This window comes from Chiloscyllium plagiosum, chromosome 12 (assembly GCF_004010195.1).
Source record: "Chiloscyllium plagiosum isolate BGI_BamShark_2017 chromosome 12, ASM401019v2, whole genome shotgun sequence".
Lineage (NCBI taxonomy): Eukaryota > Metazoa > Chordata > Chondrichthyes > Orectolobiformes > Hemiscylliidae > Chiloscyllium > Chiloscyllium plagiosum.
The window spans coordinates 67029819-67051552 of NC_057721.1; positions in this window are offsets into that span (position 1 = coordinate 67029819).

Below are 21734 nucleotides of genomic sequence, written 5' to 3' on the forward strand. Positions count from 1 at the left end.
TCGATTCTCCTTCTCCTTTGATGCTGCCTGACCTGCTGCGCTTTTCCAGCAACGCATTTTTAAGCTCTGATCTCCAGCATCTGCAGTCCTCACTTTCTCCTAGAGGAAGTGGTGGAGGCTTGTACAATTATAAAATGTAAAAAGCACATCAATAGGAAGATTTGGAAGGATATGGGCCAAGTGATGGCAAATGGAACTAGATTAATTTAGGATATCTGGTCAGCATAGATAAGTTTGACTGAGGGTCTGTTTCCTGCTGTCCATCTCTATGACTCTAATTTTGTAGTCAAGGAGGATCACTGTGCTAGGCTGGAATAGTTGATACCAACTGAAGCAATTATAAATCAAAATTTGGACTTCCTATTTCACATGATTCAATACACTCATAGAGTCATAGAGATGTGCAGCATGGAAACAGACCCTCCGGTCCAACCCGTCCATGCCGACCAGATATCCCAACCCAATCTAGTCCCACTGCCAGCACCCGGCCCATATCCCTCCAAACCCGTCCTATTCATACACCCATCCAAATGCCTCTTAAATGTTGCAATTGTACCAGCCTCTACCACATGCTCTGGCAGCTCATTCCATACACGTACTACCCTCTGCGTGAAAAAGCTGCCCCTTAGGTCTCTTTTATATCTTTCCCCTCTCACCCTAAACCTACTCATGTACTGAAAATGGGTAAGAAGGCCTTGTGACCACTACAACAGATTTTTATCTTCAGAGTAGGCACATTACAGCCTTCTGGACTTGAGTCCAACACCTTCAAATTATGAAACAACTCCCACTTCTTTTTAGCTTATTATCATATCCTCCCCACCTCCACCCCATTCCACTTACTGACCTTTCAAATCTGGCAGGAGACACATCATTGTTCTGCTATTCTCACATAATCTGAATTATCAACATCTTTTTTCATGAACTACCAACCCACCCCACCCCACCAAAACCATAGCATAAATGCTGTCCCCTCCACACTTCAGCTCTGATGAAGTGTCATCTAAACTCAAAATATTAGCTTGCTCTCTCTCCATGGATGCTGTCTGACCCACTGTGATCTTCAACATTTGTTGTTTTCAGTACAGAATCCAACATATGCAGTCGTTTTTTCCTATGATATGATCCAATATGCTTGATTCTCCCTTGAAAATACTGGGAGGAGCAGGAAAGAAAAACACGCATGCAGTTTCTTGACATACGTAGCAGCTCAGTGTGGCAGTAGTAATGAAGTGTGTCAGGTAAGTAAATTGGCCTAATTTGGACAGCTGTTTAGTTTTAGCTCAAGGTTGTCATACAGCAATTGTGCCTAAGCAACTTGTGGCATGGGAGGAGTTGCAATGATTATTACAAAGAAAATGTGATTAGATTGTGTCATCGCTATCAGTGGCAACATCAATGGACACATAGAGTTAATGACAATATTTTAAAATTGTGGAAGATTCCAAAGTGAATATTTGTCAACTTTGTAAACCTATGAAAGATGAACTGCAAATCTTACCTTGGCTGAGATACACTTGGAATAGTGATGGTACCCTGATTATTTTATCTGAATTTGTAGTTCATATAGATCACTTGACTGAACACAAGATTGGACCCAGAAGTATTCAAATTCTGATAAGCCTCATTCTTCTATGTGTCATACAGCTTTTCATACTGCAAAGATAGTTAAATAAGTGCCATGTCAGATTGTCAGGGGGAGCAGTAATTATAGTATGCCAATGTCGATTGGGCACAGGCTCAAAGTGAGAGGGAGAAAGTGTTTCTCACAGACTGTGGTGGGTGCCTGGAATGCACTACCAATGGAAATGGTGGAAGCACGCACGTTAGTAACATTTAAGGTATACCTTGATAGACACATGAACAGTCGGGTGTGGGGGGCGGGGGAGGTGAACCTGCTTGGGCAATAAGTAGTGGGTCTAAATAAGGAATAGCATTGGTGCAGGCTTGGTGAGCCAAAGGACCCACTCCTGTGCTGTATTGAACTGAAGGCATTTGCTTTAAATATTTTGAACCTAATCGGGAACAATCTCTTTTAGTGATCTCTCTCTAAACATTCTCCAACCAATGAAACCAACACAGGAGATGGCAGTGTGTCAAGATCCAACATGGTCTTATTTCGTTGATACGTTAAGTGCAAAACAAATTATATGGAATGTAGTATGGTTGGATAATGCTTTAATTAAGGCCTCATCAATTGGCACCTGAAACTGCCACGAGCCTATCATATTTATCACAGATTCTTGATTTCCGAGGTGTAAACGAGGCATGTGAGCCATCTCCAACAAGTCAGCCAGGTATAATTATGTGTGTACAAGGAACAGAAGTCAGAATGCAAGCCAACCTTGATGATTTTGAGTGTGAAATGCCAACGAAAATTCACCCCTTTGTCTTGTGATTTCAGGCAAATCTAAAATATCAACCAGAAAGCAAAAGTTCAGCAAATGTTTAGCAATAAGTAAATTGATATTTAAAAGATCAGCTAAGAAAAGTGTTCCTGGGTATTATTATGCAACAAATTTCCACACATAAATCATAGTCATTGAGTAAAAGTAGAAATCTTCAGGATCTGTCATGAGATGTTACACTGCAACAGGTTAATTCTCCTAATAAATGACAAGAAAGGGTTGTAATATCTGAAAGAGATCTATCATTTTAGCAAGTGATATGTTGTTTAAATATGAAATTCAACAAATGGCATATTTTCATTAACAATGGCTGACCAATAACCAATGTCTTGTGTTGATGCACCACTATCCAATTGGAAGAACCTACAATACCGAAAACACTGAAGCCTATCGTGGAGCTGTACGCACCTAAACTGCAACCGTCTGTGTAATCCAAAACCAAAGTCAACCTTCAGGCCAAAAGTGTATGCTATTCAAGGCTTAATGTGCAGTGATTGGTCTGGAATCTACAGCAGTAGAATTCATGATATATGGCCCTAATTAAAATTCCAACAAAATTCATAATGCTTCAGTACAGTTGCATAAGTGACTAATACAGGTAAATATTTTAGTTTGGCTTTATTTTTGGCTTGAGACTTAATAATGTCAATCTAAATGTGGTGGTGCATTATTACATGTAAGGCCTAGGTTTGAATCTAAAACTTGCTCAAACACTAACTTTTTAAACTGAGACATGCAGAGGCAGTATCTCATGCATTACATTTATAGTTTTGTTGAATTACAACTTACCTCTGTTGAATATTAAGTGTAAGAAAGAAGACATTTCAATGCATCTAAATATCAATTATCAGAAAGCAGCAAATTCATTGGGGTTTTTGCGGGGTATAAAAACCCCTATGACTTTGCTGCTTTCTGATAATTGATATTTAGATGTCGTTATTAAGAAAGTAGAAGCATTGAAATGTCTTCTTTCTTACACTGATAGTGCATCTTAGTCATATCAACCCCAGATGATCAGATCATACAGGAAGGAAATGGTTACAAGTCTGAAAAGAAGTTTCTGAATTAGTATTTCGGGAGTTTTTCAATGGGGTAACAAAACAGCAGTGTTGCTAATTACCATTGCAAGAGTCCTGAGAAAAAGCGAGGCACAAAACCGCAAGTGTTCAAACAACAGAAAAAACAGATAGACAAATTTGTATTTACACAAAGATTAATAGTATTGATTTACTTTTGATTTCTATGACAAAAGAGAATTGGTCTTCATTTATGATTTAAAGAGATACCTACTAGGGTAGCAACTTGGGTGGTTTGCATAACATTCATCCATGATGCCAATGAGAAATGCATGCTAGGATTCACATTTAGTGGCTTAGCAGTGATGACGACCCCAGGAGTCAACGTAGTGTAACCCTATTAGAGTCCTATCAGAAACACGCACTTCCCCTCCTTCATCAAAAAAACCTCCCTCTTGATCCAAAGTAGATGACTTCACAGTTCCCGATATTGAATTCCACCTCCTGATATTTCTGACTCAACATTTGCAGTCCCACTGGAGGAGATGGGTACTGATAAGATAACTTGGAAAATCACAGTGGTGCCTGGACATGGAGGGTCCCCAGCCGGCCAATAGAGAATAGTCACACTGAAGACTCCCAAAACCAGCTGGAACATAAGAATGGAATGCAAATCCTTCTACAGGCCTAATCATTGGTGGGACTATAGCCTTTCAGAGTTACTGCTCTGTCATGGAGCAAGGAAACTTTGGCATTAGTGACCTCAACTCATGATGGTTGGGGGTGAGCCAGCACCAGTTCAAAATGAAATAGATTTATATTCTCAGTAACTGATTACCTGCCTCTGATCACAAACTACCAATTAGAAAATGTTCCCTTTATCTTTGACAAAGGGTCAGTTAGACTCAAAATGTCAGCCCTTTTCTCTCCTTACAGATGCTGCCAGACCTGCTGAGATTTTCCAGCATTTTCTCTTTTGGTGGTTTCAGATTCCAGCATCCGCAGTAATTTGCTTTTACTCTTTTAGTTCCCTTTATCTCTCCTATCTGCCTCCTAATTCCCAGCCAATCCCCAGTTTTTAGGATCCAATTTATTTCAACGCACAAAAATAGACTTCTGCTGCAAGTTTAATGTTGTTCAACTAATTCTCTTGTTGAAGCCTGCCCAATCTCTGACTGTTGGAATGCAGTTGGCGATCTTTCTACAAATTGAAGATAATCTCTGCCCGTACTAACTCCGAACCAGTGGCACAACTGCACGTTTCAACAAGATATAAATTTCAGTTACGCAAATGAATAAATAGTTTGGCACTTTTGCTGCTATAAACTATATGAAAAGAATGTCAGTCAGTGTTTAGAAATAATGACAGCAACACCTGGGCTGTTTTTCATCTCTCCATCGGACTATTTATACCAAGCAAGTTACACTTTGAAAGGATATTGTATTTGAAATCAATCATTATAGCAGAGACCTGTGGCAAATGCAGGAGCTTTCCTGACATCTGTGACATAGTACAGCAGTCACTCGGATGTTAAAGGCTGTCTTAATCTTGAAAAAAAGTGAAATTTACTGTTTATTACAATGAATCACTAAGTAAAGGAAATCATGGAGCAATACTTTAACACAGAAAAAGGCCAAATGCTGAAATCTGATTCTGCTCAGGATAAAAAGTAGAAGGTGACAGAGCTTTACTATGCTGTACACTTTAGGGAGATCATTGATCTGTGATGAGTTCAGCCAGCAATGACAAACTTACACTGGGATGCTGCTATGATCTTCAATCACCCTCCCCCACAATGAAAAGTGCATGAAGGCATGCCAGGAGCAGCACCAGGTGTCAATGAGATGTAAAAATGAGGTGTTAACCTGGTGAACCTGCAGCACAAGACTGATTACCTGTCAAAACTATAAGCAACAAGTGATAGACAGTGTTAAGCAATTCCATACCAAATGGACTACAGAGGAACTTCAATTATCTGGCATTCGAATATCTGAATATTGGATTATCTGGCAAGATTGCAAGGTCCCGATGCTTGGCTAAACTATGTTATCGGGCATTCAATTATCAGGAATTCGATTATCCAAACTACATACTCCCTGCCCGTGTCCTTCAGATAATCGAGGTTCCTCTGTACATCTAAGTTCTGTATTTCTGCCACATTCAGTCGTAAATGGCAGTGGAAAACTAAACAATTCACTGGAGGAGGAGCCTCCACAGATAGTGAAATGGTGGACAAGTCCAATACATTGGTGCAAAAGATATGGTTGAAGCATTCGTGACAATTTCAGATAGAAATGCTGAGTAGATTTCAGTTTCTCCAAAATCACAAATGCCAGTCCTCTAAGAATTCGATTCACTCCACATGATAGCAGGAAGCAGTTGGAGGCATTGGATACTGCAAAGTCTACAGGTCCTGACAATATTCCAGCAAAGTACATGAAGACGCATGCTCCAGAACTTGATACTTTCCTAATCATAGAACATCGAACATTACAGCACAGTAGAGGCCCTTCAGACCTCGATGTTGCTCCAACATGTGGAACCATTCTGAAGCCTACCTATCCTACACTATTCCATTTTCATCCATTGGGTGTCACAGAGGCTCAGTGGTTAGCACTGCTGCCTCACAGTGCTAGGGACCCAGGTTCGATTCCTGCCTCAGGCAAGTGTCTGTGTGGAGTTTGCACATTCTCCCTGTGTCTGCACAGGTTTCCTCTGGGTGCTCTGGTTTCTTCACACAATCCAAAGATGTGCAGGTCAGGTGAATTGGCCATGCTAAATTGCCGATAGTGTTAAGTGCATTAGTCAGGGGTAAATATAGGGTAGGGAAATGGGTCTGGGTAGTTACTGTTCAGAGGGTCGGTGTGGACTTGTTGGGCTGAAGGGCCTGTTTCCATACTGTAGGGAATCTAATGTAAAAATATGTTTATCCAATGTCCATTTAAATACCCTTAAAGTTGGCAAGTCTATTACTGTTGCAGGCAGTGCTTTCCACGCCCCTACTACTCTCTAATTAAAGAAACTACCTCTGACATTTGTCCTATGTCTATCACTCCTCAATTTATAGCTATGTCCCCTCGTGCTAGCCATCACCATTCGAGGAAAAAGGGTCTCACTGTCCAACCTATCTAACCCTCTGATTATCTTATTTGTCTCAATTAAGTCATCTCTCAACCTTCTCCTCTCTCACAAAAACAGCCTCAGGTCCCTCAGTCTTTCCACATAAGACCTTCCCTCCATACCAGGAACCCTTTCCAAAGTTTCCACATCCTTCCTATAATGTGGTGATCAGAACTGTATGCAATACTCCAAGTGCGGCCACACCAGAGTTTTCTACAGTTGCAACATGACCTCGTGGCTCCGAAACTCAATCCCTCTACCAATAAAAGCTAACACACCATATGTCTTCTTAACAACGCTATCAACCTGGGTGGCAACTTTCAGGGATCTATGTACATGGATACCAAGATCTCTCTGCTCATGTACACCACCAAGAATCTTATCATTAGCGCTGTACTCTTTAATCCTGTTGCTCCTTCCAAAATGAATCACCTCACACTTTTCCGCATTAAACTCCATTTGCCACCTCTCAGCCCAGCTCTGCAGCTTATCTATGTTCCTCATTAACCTGCAACATCCTTCAGCACTATCCACAACGCCACTGACCTCAGTGTCATCTACAAATTTACTAACCCATCCTTCTATGCCCTCATCTAGGTGATTTATAAAAATGACAAACAGCAGTGGTGCCACCTCTCAGCCCAGCTCTGTAGCTTATCTATGTTCCTCATTAACCTGCAACATCCTTCAGCACTATCCACAACTCCACTGACCTCAGTGTCATCTACAAATTTACTAACCCATCCTTCTATGCCCTCATCTAGGTGATTTATAAAAAATGACAAACAGCAGTGGCCCCAAAACAGATCCTTGCGGTACACCACTAGTAACTGAAGTCCACGATGAACATTTCCCAACAACCACCACCCTCTGTCTTCTTTCAGCCAGCCAATTTCTGATTCAAATGGCTCGATCACCCTCAATCCCTTGCCTTCATATTTTGTGCAATAGCCTACTGTAGGAACCTTATCAAATGCCTTATGAAAGCCATATACACCACATTAACCACTTTACTCTCATCCACCTGTTTGGTCACCATCTCAAAGAACTCAATAAGGTTTGTGAGGCACAATCTACTCTTCACAAAACCGTGTTGACTATCCCTAATCAACTTATTCCTCTCTAGATGATTATATATCCTATCTCTTATAACCTTTTCCAACACTTTACCCACAACCAAAGTAAGGCTCACTTGTCTATAATTACCAGGGTTGTCTCTACTCACCCTCCTGAACAAGAGGACAACATTTGCTATCCTGATCTCATTACAGCTTTGGTTCAATTATGGACCAATGAACTGATTTCTAGAGATGAAGTGAGATCGACTGCCCATGACATCAAGGTTGTATTTGACTGAGTGTGGCACTAAGAATCCCTGGCAAAAATGGAGTCAATGGGAATCGGGGAAAACTCTCTGCTGGTTGTAGTCATACCTGGCACTTGGGAAGTCAGTTGTGGTTGTTAGAGGTAAGTCATCTCAGCACCATCTCTGCAAGAGTTCCTCAGGATAATGTCCTAGGCCCAAACATCTTCAACTTCTTACTTAGTGACCTTCAATTCAACTCCTGGAAGCAGTCCATGTCCAAAGGCAGCAAGCCTTGGGCTGAAAAGTGGCAAGTAACATTTGTGCCACACAAACGCTGGGCAATTACCATCTCCAAGAAGAAATAATTTAACCATCATCCCTTGACATGTAATGGCATTACCATCACTGAAACCCCCATTATCAACATTCTGAGTGTTGCCATTGACCAGAAACTCAACTGGACCAGCCATGTAAATACAATGGCTATGAAAACAGGTCAGAGGCTAGGAATCCTGCAGTGAGTAACTCACCTTCTGACTCCTTAAAGCCTATGCCCAATCTACAAGACACAAGTCAGGAGTATGATGGAATACTCTCTACTTGTCTGGATGAGTGCAGCTCCAACAACAAAGCTCAAGAACCTTTGTATCATTGTGGACAAAGCAGCCCACTTAATTGCAACCATATCCTCATTCACTCCCTCCAACAACAATGCTCAGTTGCATTGCATGTGTACCATCTGTAAGATGTATTGTACAAATCCATGAGGACTCCTCAGATAGTACTGTCCAAACCCATGAATAACACCACCAGCATGTTACCCTCCAAGCTACACACTATCCTGACTATCACTATTCATTTTAATATCACTGGGTCACAGAATCAAAGAGATGTACAGCATGGAAACAGATCCTTCAGTCCAACTCATCCATGCCAACTAGATATCCCAAATTAATCAAGTGCCATTTGCAAGCATTTAGCCCATATCCCTCTAAATCCTTCTTATTCATATACCCATCCAGATGTCTTTTAAATTTTGTAATTGTACCAGACTCCACCACTTCCTCTGGCAGTTCATTCCATTGAGGCACAACCTACTGTGCTCCCCCGAAGCTGGTGAAAAGATCTTTGATTATTCACCCTATCCATGCCCTTCAGATTTTATAAACCTCTATATGGTCACCCTTCAGCCACTGATGTTTCAGGGAAAATAGCCCTAGCCTATTCAGCCTCTCCCTATAGCTCAAACTTTCCAATCCTAGCAACATCCTTATACATCTTTTCTGAAACTTTTCAAGTTTAACAAAATATTTCCAATAGCAGGGAGACCAGAAATAATTCAAATCATGGAACTTCCTCCCCAGTGGATCTGTGTACACCAAATGGACTGCAGTTCAAGATGCAACTCACTATCACCTGCTCAAAGGCAAAAAGGAATGGACAATAATGTAGATATAGCTTGTGACACCCACCTCCCATCAGTGAATGAATAAGAAAGCCACAGAAAGGTAAGGTAGGTGGAATAACAGACACTCAGCAGGTTTCGTGTGCGTCATCCCTCCACTGTTGGAGGTGCTTAACCATTTGATCAAGATGTATTGCACTTTTCACAAAGGGATTGCAGAACCACAAAACTGACAAGTGGGCAGAGCAAAACAGAGCAATCGAATTAGATCATGCATTATAAAAGATACCTTTGGCAGATTGTGCATTATATATTCCAGTTATATTCCAATTATGTATACCATGAGGTAAATGCGTTGTTAGCTTTTGGAATAAAAGAAGCTACAATTATTCAACAGGATCGAAGTTTTTTTGGATCCCTTAACAATCATTAGATCGGATTTTAGAATCCAGGTTGAATTAATAATTGTAAACATTAACAGTATGTAAAATACCTTAAATTGGTCATTATGCCATACTCTATCTATGGCAAGGGACTGATTTAAATTGTTTAAATTTCCAGTATTTCGTGATAAACAAAAGTCTGAGGACTTTGGACTTAGCTGCAAGTCATAGTTATATGATTTGAGATTGAGCGTCGTACTTTAGTGAAAGGCAAATGAACTGAAGTTTAGAAAAATAATTGGAACATTAGTATTTCGTGAGTTTCATCAGTGAATGTATGACGCATGCTAATCTGCAGGGTTCAATGCTTGCATAGCTAAATGTAGGGATAGCTGGGACTACAAGTTGCCTCATGCTCCCTGAGCTAGGCAGTGAGAAATTAAGCTGGAAATATGTGTATGAATTCAGTGGGACAATGCTCAAGGAGCATTTCAGCAAATCATTGAATTTTTCACGTTTGAGGCTTTCGTGGGCTATTCAACGATGATGAGATAGCACAAAGCCAAATCCTTCATTTGTCTTCCATGCTCAAACATCATTAGCTGTCACTGCAAAACCTGGCAGTTGTAACTGGATGGCAGTCAGGATCAGAAAGTGCAGGCAATGGTTTACCTCATTATTCCAGGACTGTTGAGAACAAGGTAATGACACCTCAACTGTCCCAAATATCTACATGACATATTAATGATCCTTGGAAGAGGCTTCACAGTCAGGTTATAATTACTAGGAGAGAGTGAGGACTGCAAATGCTGAAGAGCAGAGTCAAAATGTGTGGCGCTGGAAAAGCATAGCCGGTCAATCAGCATCCGAGGAGCAGGAGAGTCGATATTTTGGGCATAAGCCCTTCATCAGGAATGTGGGGGCGAGGAGCGGAGAGATAAATGGGACGGGTGGGGGTGCTGGGGCAAAGGTAGCTTGGAAGGCGATAGGTAGATAAAAGTGGGGGTAATGGTGGTAGGTTGGAGTGCAGGGTGGTGTGGATAAGTGGGAAGGAAGATGGACAGGACAGTTCAAGAGGGCGGTGCTGAGATGGAGGGATGGATCTGGGATGAGGTGGGGGGGGAGGGGAGATGAGGAAACTGATGAAATCAACATTGATGCTGTGTGGTTGGAAGGTCCCAAAGCAGAAGATGACGAATTCCTCCTCCAGGTATCGGGTGGCTTGGATATAGCATTGGAGGTGGCCCAGGACTTGCCTGACCTTGGTGGAGTGGGAGGGGAGTTGAACTGGTCAGCATGTAGCTCACACATCCAGTAAATGTCATGTTTACAATCCCACTATCATTCTTTCCCAGTCATTGTGGTTAAAATTCCATGGTTATATAAACAGCGTGACCTCCCGAGTGGAGTGAGCCTTTGGTTTCATGGCAATATTTTTACCTGTAAAGGCAGATGATGTAAGGTTCTAACCCCTCCTGCAGACCTGACCTAATTCTGAAAGAATGGAATATAGTTGATCACTCCTACCCCAGCCTATGGACTGTGGGAGCCACATTGATCTCATCAAATCTTTGGCTGCCTTAAAAATGCTAATAGAGTCATAACGTTATGCAGCACAGAAACAGACCCTTCAGTCCAACTCATCCACGCCAACCAGATATTCCAATCCAACCTGGTCCCATTTACCAGTATTCAATCCATATCCCTCTATACCCTTCCGATTCATAATCGCATCCAGATGCCTTTTAGCTCTAACCCTACCTCCACTACTTCCTCAGGCAGCTCATTCCATAAACGCACTTCCCTCTGAATGAAAACATTACCCCTCAGGTCTTTTATAAATCTTTCCTTTCTTATCTTAAGCCCCTGCCCTCCAGTTTTGGACAACCCCACTCCAGGAAAAAGGCTTTGGCTATTCCATGGCCGTCATGATTTTATAAACCTCTATAAGGTCACCCCTCAGTCTTAGATGCCCCAGCGAAAAAAGCCTCAGCCTCTTCATATAGCACAAACCTTCCAATCCCTTGTAAATCTTTTCTGTACCCTCTCAAGTTTAACAACATCCTTCTTTTAGAAGGGTGACCAGAATTGTACAGAAAATTCTAAAAGCAGTCTCACCAATGTCCTGTATAGCCACAACATGATATCTCACTTCTTATACTCAATGTTCTGAGCAATGAAAGCAAACATGCCAAATGCCTTCTTTATGGATAGGGTATCACTATCAGGCTGTTAATGAGTCTGCAAATCATTCCACTGCTTCTCTTTATTTTCCACATGAACTAAGAGTACAATATATTCTTAGAGACTTGCAGGTGTTTTTAAAATTTGTTGCAGTATGAAATGTGCAAAATGTGTAGTTTATCAGTGAGATATGCCACCAGAAAAGTCCTGTGAACACTCTGTTAAGAGCGAATCAAAGGTTTGGCCATGAGCCAACCCATTAAACTTATGTGTGGGTGTTGTTCAAAGAACAAGAGTTCATGGTTACCAAGTCAAGGCAAGGTACTTTAAGTTGCAAAATAGTATTGCCTTTGATATTCCAAATGGGATATTTAACAGCACTCTTTGTTTTCAAATAAATATTTGATTCCTGAAATAGAATATCTTTTTTGCTTTTTGTGAAATGGCCATTCACCATATTGTTGTTTGTGGAACATTTTGTACACAGGTTGGCTGCTATTAGTGGCTTGCAAAACCAGATATTTCATCAGTAATTATTTGTTTCTGACAGGTACAGAATTATCACAGCAATGATATGGAACCATAGAATCTTACAAAACAAGGGTCCTGATAGAATCCTGCAGCACAGACCAGGGCCACTTGATCCATCAGGCCTGTGCTAGCTCTTTGAAACAGCCATTTTAAAGTAACCACTTTTACCTCTTATCAATCTACATTGGGAATTTGGGCTTCCAGGTGAACAAATGCAATGTCAAAACAGCAACACAAAGTCATTGAAAGAGTTCTGAAAAGGATAGAAAATCATTCTTGACTGAATGATGCTTAAAGATAATTGCAAACTGGAGATAGGCACAATCAATTCTGTTGTTCTTTTGTGAAATCTCCAAACTGCCGAACTTCACCATTTGTAACCCGCAGACAGATGTCAACAGTGGCTGCCTGCTACAGAATTAAAAGTCACTAACTGAATTGAGATGTAGAGCATCAAACCATATCTCATCCAAATAATAAACAAATTCTCATGACCATGGAATTTTGTGTCCTATTAACATAAATATCCTGATATAACACAAGCAAAGATTACTTTTAAGCAAATAAATAAAATGTTGAATTGAAATTAGTGTCACATCTCACTTTTTCAACAATAAAATGATGAAAAATGCAACCAACGTCAGCAGATCAGGTACCATTTGTGTAGAGAAATAAAAAGGTGAGGAAAGTTAACATTGAAGAGCACATGGATCAAGGTGTTGGTGGGAGTTGGTTTGTAACTAGCTCCAGCTTCTGGTTTAACACTGCATGTGTGTACCACTCCTCAAGAAAGACTGATTAAAGATTTGAATATTTCATACCAGTGGATTACAACAATAATGCTTTAACTGGTGTTTATTGTTAAAGTGTATATCTCTGCATACGTGCCCTGGATTACTGAAACTCAACATTGAAATCAAGGTGAGAACAAAATGGCTACCCTTAAGGTATGCAAATTTAACAATAAATTCTCAGTGTCCACAGCTGCTTTCTTACTCACAGACTTGTCACAAGGAAACACTTTCATGGGATGTGAGTATTATTGGCAAAAGCAGCATCTGCTGCCCATCCCTAATAGCTTTGAGAAGGTGGTGGTGTCACGTTCATCAACTGCCACAATCCATCTGGTGTACATACACCCATAGTGCTGATAAGAGATTAATTTGTTCTTTTTTGGAGTTATTGGGTATAATTTAATTTCAACCAACCTGCTTGCAGTGGAGGTCAACAGCAGGTCAGGAACCAAAGCAACGCATTTAACAGCATTACCATTTAACTCAGGCATAGCATTAACATCGCATTTCCAGGCCTACTGACTAATCACAGAATGCAGGTATGTTGATGACCCACTCATCTCAGAGAAAGGGTATTTATTCAAAGAGAACCCTGCATGGTCATAACAATCACATCCGACATGGTCACAGAAAGCTGCACAAAGAGAATGGAAATAGAACAATGGGAATGCTTCCCTCAAACTTGCACCCCTCTCTGGTACTTTATCTCTTCTTTGTAGGTGATACTGGAAGCAGTGAGTGTTTGAAAAAACATATGGAATAGAAACATACAAAATAAAATGTTAAATATCACACAACACCAGGTTATATTCCAACAGGTTTAGTTGGAAGCACTAGTTTTCTGAGCACTTCAGGTGGTTGCGGAATATAAGATCATAGGACACAGAATTTATAGCAAAAGTTTACAGTGTGATATAGCTGAAATTATGTATTGAAAAAGACTTGGATTGTTTGTTAATTCTCTCATCTTTTAGAATGGGCATGTTGGTTTAATTTCTCTCGAAAGCCAGTGCTTCCAAAACATATGACTCATACCTCTCCCAAGTGGCCATCATATATTGATGAGCCTTTATTATAACTGTAGGTAGATTATCTTTCTTGTGGAAAGCATCACAATTTATCCTATCATTGCCCATTATCCACAGAAATTAAATTAGGCGTCATTGCATGTTACATAGGAGCTCATTTTGCACTGATTTTCCCCCTCCCTCATTCTTCTCAAATGGACAGTACCTAATGTGTTGTGCATATTAGGTGTGTTATGTTAGAAATTCTGGCAACTGAAATCAAGTAGCTTGGTTGATATCTGAAAGTAGGATGATATGTTTTAACAATAGAAGATCCAATAATAACTTTCTTCATATCTACAACAATTTTACAATTAACACCCACCTACAGCTGCACCAAATTGGTGCTATTCTAAAAGGCTGATCTTGTCAGAGATGGGTTCAGAAAGCCATAAGAAATAAGAGCAAGAGGAGAACATTCATTTAAGGAGATTATGGATGATCCTCCACCTTAACTGCACTTATTTACCCTACACCCAGATCCTCTAAATCCCAAAATAATGTTCAGGCAGATTTTGAAAGACAATCCTTTTGCCATGCATCTTATACTACACTCCAAGCCAGATTACAAGTTTAATGTTCCCAGAGCATATGTATTGAAAATAAGATTAGAATGCTTCTTTGGCAATTCTTAGGTTGCTTTGAGTTGGAGGCTACTTGTGGCCATAACATCTAAAATATGCATCTTCACATTTTTATAGTTTGAATGCATCTTTGTAATTACCCTGAAACACACAGGTTAACTATTTGATCATCTTAATGTGTATTCAGCCACATATCTTCATCTGTGTTCACCAAGAGCTAATCAAAATTTTTGTTAAGAATTTGAATCACATAACCAGTGCTTTCAGAGTAAAAAAATCTCATCTCTTTTATAACCTGTTAATGTTAAACTTTTAACCTCTTATGTTTAAAGTTTGGTTGCATCAACATCATCAATTCCTGGATCATATTTCCCCTTTAATCTATTTTCCAAGGAAAACAATTTAGTTCTTCTCATAACTTGAAGTCTTACATCTCAATCATTCCTTTTGATCTCCTTGAAACTGTCTTTAACATATAAATGACTATCAGAAGACAGATGGCTCAACATTGGCCACAATTTTCTGATAGCGGACCTCCCTCACTGAGAATTATGAGTTTATTCTTCATGATTATGCATTCACTTATTTTAATTGTCAAGTCATGAACAGCATGAATGGACTCCCTGCTCAAAAACCATTTTAAAATGATCTTGGTACTCTCAATGTGGCTTTGCCAATGATCTATGCAAGGCTAGACTAACTCATTTAACCTGAAACGCAACCTCACCCTAGCAATGAAATGTGGACTAAGACCAACACTGTGCATCTACTTTCACCTCCATTTCTTCATTGATGTCTATGAAACTGCAGTGAATTCTTATAAACATTTGGAAAATAAATCAGTACAGTGCAAATTTAAGTGAGTGTTTAAAGTTAACTACCTTGATCAACTTAATTTTTGAGTTCAGATTTTGCTTTCATATCCAGAGTTATGTCTGTAGATTCATGGGAATATATTTTCTCTGTGAATTTAAAGGATTTCTGAAAATGCTGTACTGAGAGGTTTATGAATTGTTTAAAGTAGAATGTTTTGATAAACTTAAGTCTTGGGTTCAGATTCTGGTTCAGATGCCATAAGTATGTAAGAGATTGGTAGGTACGGTCCCACAGAATACTGTGAAACAGAATTAATGCTGTCAATCCCAGTCAGAGCAGTAAGCTCTACCGAGAACAGCCGATGTATATTTTTGTATTCTGTTTGATATTGCTTATGGAAGCAAATGTTATCAAACTTAAAAGAGATTCTATTGCAGTGTGAAATATGTTCATGATAAAAATCCTATTGTAGTGCAAAGCTCAATTGAGTCATTGTCTCAATTGCGTTCATTGCAAACTTATCAGTTGAGATAATCAGACCACTGCAGACTATTGAAATATTGTCCCAGAGCATTCCAAACCATACATGTAATATTCAATTATACTACAATTGTTATTGTAGGTAATCTTTAAAGGGCCGTGGAGAAGCATTGTACATCTACTGAGTGGTTATCCGGAGTCTCAGTACCTCATTGTTCTGTTGTGCAGAATAGTCAAAACAATCACCAATAGGAGAGAAAAAGCTGTAAATTTTAAAAAGTTAAAGAAAATTCAACATATTCAAAATCTAAGCACTTCAGTATCATATCCTTGGTCTCACAGTGCCGTCAAAGTAGTTAGAGTGCCCTGGGGCATGGAAAACATTCATAGTAATAAAAACTGCAAGTGTTGGAAAACATAACAGGTCGAGCAGCACCTGTGGAAAAAAAAGTTAATGTTTAGAGCCCAATGACTTTTCAGAACTGAAGAGAGGTGGAAAAGTCCTGGGTTTTATGCTGTTAAAATGGGAGGTGGGTAGCATGTAACAGGTCAGGAAAGATAAAGGGAGACTGGAGGTCAAAAATGTTAAAGAAAACATTTTATTTATTTAAGAAACATTTTACTGTAGCTTGAGATCTCAAGTGAGTGCAAAATCATGTGACATTTATCACTTCAATAGTTCATGCATACTGTGTTATTATGTTACCAAAGAACTTAGAAGTATGGCTGGAAGTAGGCCATTCAGCCCATTGTATCTATACTGGCTCTCTGAAAGAACAATTTCCCTAGTGCCACCCCCTGCCATTTCAGCACAGCACTGAACAAGTTTCCTTGACATAATTTGCACCAATTCCTTTTTGAAAGGACCCAGTCTCCATCACACTCACAAGTAGTGAATCCCAGATCCTAATGACTGACTGCATGAAAAAGCTTTTCCTCATGTTGTACTGTATCTTTTATCAATGACCATAGGATTATATCCTTTGATTCTCAATCCTTCCTCTAATAAGAACCGTTCTCCCCATCTATTCAGACCCCTTTTGATTTTGAACACCTCTATCAGTTCTTCTCTCAACATGTTTTTCTCCAAGATGAATAATCCCAATTTATTAAATCTTTCTGGATACTGAAGTTCTTCATCCTTGGAATGATTCTCATGAATTCTTTTGATACTTTCCCCAATTTTTTCACACACTTCCTAAAGGGTAGTGCCCAGAACTAGGTGCAATACTCCTGTTGAAACAAAGCTATGTTTTGTATAAGTTTAACACAAACCCCTTACTTTTCCATTCTTTGCTCCACTGATAAAGCGCAGAATTTCATATACTTCATTATGGATCCTGTTACCGTCAATGATAGACAATCTGGGAGCTAAGCTCCTGCAACTCCTTCAGAGATGTATGTTTATTTTATATTGGGTTCAGTTGCATGGAAAATTATAAAATCAAAGGTAAAGGAGAAAGTAGGATTGCTGGTTAGTGATGGAGTTGATTGTTACCAGAAAATAAAAGGGACAAGAAGTGTGAATGTCATATTGTACCTAGTATTCAAAAAAGTGTAGGGAAATTTGACAATAGGATAACTTAAAGATTTTGTATCTTAACACATGAAGATTTCAGAATAATAAAAATGATTATGCAAATCGAGGTAAATCAAGATCACAATGACATCAAATGAGTTAAGGGGGGAGGGGAAGGGTGGAGGGTTCAGCAGAGGTTATTAAAGTTTCCAGGACAAGTAATATGACAGAGAGTATGAAAAGGGTCAGAATTCTAACTTCATGCATAACAGACAAGAGGACAAAGAGTGAGAAGTGGGGCAGTCAGCGCAGGTCTGAGGAAGTTGTATATGAAACAAGGTAAATGAGCTTGTAGCGCAGATTGAAATTGACAGGTACAATGTTGTCAGTATCACAGAGACACGGCTGCAAAGGGATCAGGTCTGGGAACTAAATATCCAAGGATACAAATCCTATGGAAAGGACAGGCAGGTGGGCAGAGGGGCAGGGTGGCCTTGTTAGTAAGAAAACAAATTGATAGCAAGAAGTGAAACAGGGTTGGGAGGCATAGAATCTGTGTAGGTAGAATTGCGAAACTAAGAGAAAGTGAGGACTGCAGAGTCGAGAGTGTGGTGGTGGAAAAGCACAGCAGGTCAGGCAGCATCTAAGGAGCAGGGGAATCAACATTTCAGGCATAAGCCCTTCATCATCTCTCTATTTATCTCTCTACCCCCTTGGCTCACAAGCCTCATTCCTGATGAAGGGTTTATGCCTGAAACGAAAACTGAGAAACTGCAATGGGAAAAGACACCGATAAGAATTATGTACAGGCCTCTGAGCGGTAGTCAGATTGTGGGAAAGAAAATAAATCAGGATATAAAAAAGTCAGGGAAGAAAGGCACATTATAATAATCATTCGGAGCTCAGCTCCTTCCTCAACTGTGGTATGATAGAGAGATATAAGACACAATATCTATAAGTAAAGGCAGTTTACCTCTTAACTGATTAAAGGATTCAACAAGGACAATTAGTTTCAAATTTGTTAACTTTTTGCTTATAAATATTGTGCCTTATACCTTTCTATCATACCATGTCTGAAAGCTGGGTTCTGAAAGCTTGCAATTTTAAATAAACCTGTTGGAATATAACCTGTTGTCGTTTGATTTTTCCCCTTATCCACCCCAGTCCAACTCCGGCATCTCCACATCATGGCTACAATAAACATGGGAGACTTCAATGTGCAGGTAAACTGGAAAAATTGGGTTGGTAGCAGTTCCCAAGAAAATGTCTATGAAATGACTATTTTGGAACAGCCCACTAGGGAATAGACAATTCTGGATTTGGTGATCTGCAATGAGGCAAACTTGATTAGGGAGCTTAAGGCAAAGAAAACCCAAGGGACAACTGATAGAATTCACCCTCCAGTTTGAGAGGGAGAAGCTGAAATCAGATGTAACAGTATTGTAATTGAGCAAAAGTAACTACAAAGATGAGGAGCTGGCCAGATTGATTTTGAAGGGGATTGAGCAGAGAAGACGGTGGAGCAGCACAGCAGGAGTTTTTGTGGATAATTCGGGAGACGCAACATTAATTTATCCCAAGGAAAAAGAAAATTATTAAGGGGAGAACAAGGCAACCAGGGTTGACAAGGAAAATTGGGGGCCAGGGACAGCATAAATACAATAGAAAAAGTATACAAGATTAGTGGGATGCCAGAGGATTGTGAAACCTTTAAAAACCAGCAGAAGATAACTAAAGAAACAACTGGGGGGAGAAGATAAAATTTTTTAGATTAGATTACTTACAGTGTGGAAACAGGCCCTTTGGTCCAACAAGTCCACACCGACCCGCCGAAGAGCAACCCACCCAAACCCATTCCCCTATATTTACCCCTTCACCTAACACTACAGGCAATTTTGCATGGCCAATTCACCTACCCTGCACATTTTTGGACTGTGGGAGGAAACCGAAGCAAACCCACACAGACACGGGGAGAATGTGCAAACTCCACACAGACAGTTGCCTGAGGCAGGAATTGAACCCAGGTCTCTGGCGCTGTGAGGCAGCAGTGTTAACCACTGTGCCACCGTGCCACCCATTTAAATATGAGGATAAGCTGGTTAGTAATATGAAAAAAAATTACAAGAGTTCTTTTAGATGTTTAAAAGATAAGAGAGAGGCAAGAATGGACCTTGGATCGCTGGAAATTGAAGTTGGAGAAGTAGTAATGGGGAACAAGGAAATAGAGGAAAAACAGAATAGGGACTTTGCATCAATCTTTACAGTGGAGGACACCAGCAGCATTCTAGAACTTCAAGAGAGTTGGGAGGCAGAGATGAGTGTAGTGGCCATCACTAAGGAATAATGTGCTGGGGAAGGTGAAAGGTCTGAAGGTGGATAAATCATTTGGACCAAGTGGACTACACCCCAGGGTTCTGAAAGAGATAGCTGAGGAGATTGTAGAGGCATTGGTGATTATCTTTCAGGAATCACTAGAGTCAGAGAGGGTCCCAGAGGACTGGAAAATAGCTAATGTAACACCCTGTTTAAGAACAGAACGAGGCAGACAATGCGAAACCAAAGGTCTGTAGGCCTGACCTTGGTTGTTGGCAAGATTTTAGAGTCCATTATTAAGGATCAGACTGCAGAGTATGTAGAAGTGCATGGTAAAATAGGGCTGAATCAGCATGGCTTTGTCAAAGGGAGGTCCTGTCTGACAAATCTGTTAGAATTGTTTGAGGAAATAACAAGCAAGTTCGACAAAGAACATCCAGTAGACATGATTTATCTAGATTTCCAGAGGCCTTTGAAAAGGTGTCGCACAGGAGACTGCTTTGTAGGATAAGAGCCCACGGTGTCAGGAGAAAGGTATTGGCATAGATCGAGGATTGGTTAACTGCAGAAGGCAGAGACAGGGGATAAAGGTGTCTTTTTCAGGATGGCAGCCAGTGGCTAGAGAACCTCAGCAGGAGTAGGTGTTGGGACCACAACTATTCATGTTATACATTAGGTACCTGGATGAAGGAACTGAGGGTAGTTTTGCTCAGTTTGCAGATCTACTAATCCAGAATTTATTCAGTTTGCAGATGACACAAAGATAGGTGGAGGGCCAGGTAGTGTTGAGGACGCAGAGCGGCTGTAAAAGGATTTGGCTAGGCAAGGGGAATGGGCAAAGAAGTGGCAGGTGTAATACAATGTGTAAAAGTATAAGGTCAGAAGAATAGAGACATAGACTATTTTCAAAACAGGGCAAGGCTTCAGAAATCTGAAGCACAAAGAAACTTGGCAGTCTTAGTTCAAGATTTTCTCGAGGTTAACATGCAGGTTCAGTTAGCAGTTAGGAAGGCAAATGCAATATTACTATTCATTTCAAGAAGGCTAGAATACAAGAGCAGAGATGTACTGCTGAGGTTGTATAAGACTCTAGACAGATCGCACTGTGAGCAGATTTGGCACCCATATCTAAGGAAGGAATGTGCTGGGGTCCAGAGGAGGATCACAAGAATAATCCTGGGAATAAAGAGTTTGTCATATGAGGAGCAAATGGATACTCTGGGTTTGTACTTGATGCAATTTAGAAGGATAGAGAATGGGATCTCATAACATAAGTTACTTAAAAACCTTTTAAAGCGAGGAAGTCTTGCACTTAGAAAAGCTGGTGCGAGAGCCTACCAGGGAGAAGGCAATTCTGGATCTGATATTGTGCAACGAACCAGAATTGATCAGGGACCTCGAAGTGAAGGAGCTATTGGGAAGTAGTGACCATAATACAATAAGCTTCGATCTGTAATTTGAGAGGGAGAGGGTACAATCGGAAGTGACAATATTTTGGTTGAATAAAGGGAACTATGGAGCTATGAAGGAGGAGCTGGCCAAAGTTCAATGGTGCAATACCTTAGCAGGGATGACAGTGGAGGAACAATGGCAGATATTCCTGCGTATAATGCAGAAGATGCAGGATTAGTTCATTCCAAAAAGGAGGAAAGATCCTAGGAGGAGGCATGGGCGGCCGTGGCTGACGAGGGAAGTTAAGAAACATATAAAGTTAAAAGAGAAAAAGTATAACATAGCAAAGGTAAGTGGGAAAACGGAGGACTGGGAAGCTTTTAAAGAACAACAGAGGATTACTCAGAAGGAAATA